This window comes from Octodon degus, unplaced genomic scaffold (genome assembly GCF_000260255.1).
Source record: "Octodon degus isolate 3935 unplaced genomic scaffold, OctDeg1.0 scaffold00326, whole genome shotgun sequence".
Lineage (NCBI taxonomy): Eukaryota > Metazoa > Chordata > Mammalia > Rodentia > Octodontidae > Octodon > Octodon degus.
The window spans coordinates 695,273-700,169 of NW_004524902.1; the positions used below are offsets into that span (position 1 = coordinate 695,273).

At 35.3% G+C, this 4,897-nt stretch overlaps 1 pseudogene; it reads left to right on the forward strand.

The window, feature by feature from the left end:
- Positions 1–431: 431 nt before the first annotated feature.
- The window catches only part of LOC101584030, a 20,729-nt pseudogene continuing 16,263 nt past the window's right edge, over positions 432–4,897 (forward strand).

Sequence of the window (4,897 nt, forward strand, 5' to 3'; positions counted from 1 at the left end):
TCATCCAGGAATAATATACAAGTGGAGGAAATCTATTCACACATGAAATACTAAAGAATCTAAGGACTGTATGAGTCCTGCATGCATGAGTCCAGATGAAAACCTAGAGATTGTAACAACGCCTCTCAGAAGTCCAACTGGAGGCCTAGAGACCACGATGAAGTCTTATCCAGGTCTGTTTCACAGATCTGTGCTGAAAAGGCCCAAGGGTCAGTGGTGGAAGCTAGAAAATCTATGCCAGTGAGATGAAGGACCTGTGCTAGCAGTCTGAGGGATCTCAACTGGAGCTAGGAAGCAACACTCAAAGCAGCACCAGAGCTCCCCTGAAAGTACCACAGACATCCTGAGAAACAGTGGTGTTCTGAGCTCCTCCAAAGATGCAGAAAACTGAGGCTTTTCCCTTCAGGAAAGCCAATGCAACAAACTTCTCCATGGGGCTAAGCAGGGCAGCACCTTCCCCTCTTGAGCTAGAAAGCAATGCACAAGATGAAGAAAAAAGCTTCTCCAACGTTTATTGGGAAAGCCAGAATGACAAAGTCCTCCATCAGAAGAGCTCAAGAGAACTAGAAACTTCCAACATCTCCAAGAGCTTCTCCAAACACCATCCGTAACAGTGTTTTTGGAAGCTTCTCTTGTCCTGATTTTCATGCTCCTAATAACAATGTTCATATATATCCCCCACATCTAGAACCATGCTAGTTCAATTCATCTAGGTGTAAGAAATTGACCACCAGTTAGCTATACACTATAACTTGGAACCTAGAAACTGACCTAGCCCAAGAAACACAGGGTAGATCCACTCTGAAAAGGGGAAGCACTTTGCATACAAACTTCCAACTTATGATTTGTTCAGTTGTACAACTATTTGTTATTAATTTTATTGAGAAAGAAGTACCAATGAAATAGTTTCAAAACAGGTTAGTAGGACAGTTACAGTAATTAATATATTGCATGTAGTTGTCTTTGTAGTAGTTATTCATAGCACAAGATGCAGACATGATATCTTGTCTAAACACTAAAACTTTCTTCTCATTGAACTAACGTTACATAATTATTGACTTTGGTCTTGTGGACTGAAGTACAAAATCAATAGTTACCAAAGTTTATCAATTTCTAAATTTCTCTTGATGTTATTGTCATTGCTAATTGTACTAAAGTAGCTAGGATGTTATATCTCTTTTAATCACTTGTTTCCCATTGAGTGAAAATATTGGAAAGCACTGGGGTAATCTCACCACAACCCTACGCCTAAAGATGGAGGGAAGTACCAAACAAAACCCACTCCCAATTATTTGAGAAAGCAGGATAAATACAAACAAATAATCTCCAATACACAGAAGATATTTCCAAAGAACTAAGTTTACTTTTAGATTAGTCTTGTGATTTGGCTCTCTACCGTCAAATTTCACAAAGATTATCACAGAAATCAAAATAAAGAGCAATTTATGAAATAGAAAATCACAAGATGAAGGAGGAAAATACAATCTCAAGAATCATAAACACCCAGAACAAGTCTAGGAGACATCAAAATAGAAAAAAACGGAAGTCACACACTTAAAATATCTGAAATGATAACAACTGAATAAAGAAACAACTCCTGGAGGCAATAGAGGAAAACATATCATAAATAATCTCTCAGAAAAATAATCATAATGAAAAAATTGTGTGTGTGTGTGTGTGTGTGTGTTTTAATTGGCTTTTTTTTGTGTGGCTGACTCAGCCCACCTTGTGGGCTGGGCTAGCAAGACATGTGGTACTGAGGATCAAGCCACATGCCATGTCAGCCTTGGTATTTGTGTTTGCCTAAGCTTGCATAAGCAGGAGCTTAGAACGCTGAGCAATCTCACTGGCCACATGAAAGAATTGTTGAACATATATAAAGAAGACAAAGATAAAAGCATAGGGGAGCATATGAAAATCATGAAAAAATTGAATGAACAACACAGGAAAGAATTAGAGTACATGAAACATTCACTAAGAGATATCCAGGAAAATTAAAAATCCCATTAAAAGCTGGCAAAACCATTCAAATGAAACGGAATACAGACTTTCAGACCTTGAAGACATCACTGTAGCTAGTAACCAGGAAATGAGAGGTCTCTTAAAAATAACAAGGAACCATGAAATAGTAATTCACAGCTACAAGAGGAAAAATAAAAGACTGTCACTAAACAAGTAAAAAGGAATCAACATAAATGGCTTACCAAGACTCTTTGCAGAATAGCACAAAATTTTCCAAGCACCCTGGAAAAGAATCTGACCTTCAAATAAGTGAGGCATATAGAAATCCAAGTAACATCAACCAAAATAAATCTACACCCAGATATAATAAGATCCCAGAAATTCACCATAAGAACAACATATTAAATGCTGTTAGAAATAAGAAACAGATTACAGTAAAAGAAAGCCCATCAAAATCATAGAAAATTTCTTGACACAAAAATCAAGTTAAGAAGAGCTTGGAATGAAGTATTTCAAGTCTTGAAAGAGAATAACTTGCACCCAAGATTGATGTACCCCGTAAAACTGTCTTCTAAACTTAATGGAGACATAAAATATTTCCATGAAAAACAACAACTAAAGGCATGCATGACCAGCAAACCAACCTTACAAAGAGAACTGAGGGATATTCTAGAAAGAGATTAAAATGACCACAACTTGAAGAACAACAACAGAAAGAAACCACGAGGCAGGGCAATCAATTAAAAATGGAAAAGTAGAGAATCAAAAGCAGAAAAATAACATGGCAAAATAAGACAATACAAATTAATTATAACCACCAACATAAAGAACCTCGATTCACCAATTAAAAGAAATAGACAGGGGCTGGACAGAAATCTCAACAGACTAAAGCATCTGCTTAGGCAAGCTTAGGCAAGTGCAAGGACCAAGGTTTGATCCATATCAGAGGCTGCATCAACATCACTCCCAGGATGGACTGAACTGGTCACAGATTCCAGACTTAGTGGCCTGCACCTGTAATCCCAAAGCTGGGGAGTTTGAAAACAAGAGGATCACTATGAGCCCAAGCTGCATAGTGAAACCCTGTAAAAATCAAATACATTTTTAAAAAAAATAAAAATATAGATTTGCAGAGTGGATCAAGAAACAAATTTCAATATTATGCTACATACAAGAAGCACTTAACTCATAGACTGAAAGACAAAAGAAAGAAAAAGTACTCCATGTGCCTGAAACTCAAAAAAAAAGCATGGGTAGCTATTTTGTTCTCAGAAAATGTGAACTTTAAACCAAGAATGATGAAATGAGACAAAGAAGGTCACTACACACTTATTAGGGAAGACTTCAAGAGGAAGAAATAGCAATCAAAAATATATAAGCACTAAATATGGGATCAACTAACTAAATAAGACAAATGCTAATGGATTTTAGAAAAAAACAACTAATAACCAGTAATATGACCTTAACAAGGTACCTTCAAACCCTATTATCTCAAAGAGATAGGTCAATTAGGCAAAACGTTAGCACAGAGGTAGCTTGACTGGAACAAACCTTTGAACAAAAGGACCCTTTAGAGGTTTACAAAGTGTTCTACATAACAATATCTGAATACACATTCTTTGCAGCAGCACATGAGAAATTTTCTAAAACAGACTAAATATTCGTCCATAGAACATACTTAAGTAAATGCACAGGTACTGAAATTATTACATGCATAGTATCTGACCATAGTGCAATGACACTGGAAATTAATAACACAAGAGAGTGCCAAAACTCCAAAAAAAAGCTGGAGGGAGGGGAATTAAATACCACCCTCCTAAACAATAAATGGGCCACAGATGAAATTAAAGAAAAATTAAATGATATGTTCAATCAAACTAAAATTAAAACACAAGTTACCAGAATGCGTGGGTTACAATGAAAGCAGTCTTAAGATGAATTTCAAGCAGTGAATTCTCACATTAGGAAAACAGAATGAGAACAAATAAACACCCTAACATGGCACCTACAGCTTCTAGAAAAAGAAGAGCAAGTCAAGCCAAATAAGGTAGGAAATTATAAAGATTAGAGCACAAATTAACACAAAGCAGAAAAAGAAAATAATACAATAATTAATATATTAAATAGTTGGAAATGGGTTCCTTTCTGACCATAGCCTCAACAGATTCATTTTCCATTTGTTTCTTGATAAGAGCCTTTCTTTCTGGAGTGAGATGGAATCTCAGAGTTGTTTTAATTTGTGTATCACCAAAAGCAAGAAATGTTGAACATTTTTTTGCAGATTCATTGACCATTTTTATTTTTTCATCTAATTAGTGTCTATTCATTTCATATGCTCAAGGTTTTTTTTGTTTTGTTTTGTTTTGTTTTGTTTTGTTTTGTTTTGTTTTTTGGGGGGAGGGATACCAGGGATTGAACTTAGGTCCTTGTGTTTTAGAGGCAAGCACAAATTCTACTGAGCTATCTCCTCAGCCTATAGGCTCAATTTTAATTTGGCATCTAAATATGGGGGCTATTGTTTTGAAATTTTTATGTATCCTAGATATTTACCTTTTGTTTGAGGAACAGTATGGTTTGTTGGCAAAAAAGTCTTTGCCCATATCTATGTATTCAGTTTCACTATTGATGTGTTTATATTGAAATTTGGAAAGACTAAATTTTCTTGAAAGAAAAATATTCATTTTAAAATCATAAATATTTTGGACTAGCAGGGAAACTATGAAGTACTAGCTAAAGAAATGGAATATTGTGCATGGTCCCATCTTATTCTTGAGGTTAGATCTCCCACTAACCATTTGCAAGCAGGAAGTTGGTAGTTCACATGGATGTCAGTAGTATAATAAACAAATACGTGTATACAGATATCTTTAAAACTAAAAATGCAAAACAATTCATTCTTTTAGTAGGGGATGTGCCTTTTTTTTTTTTTTTTTTT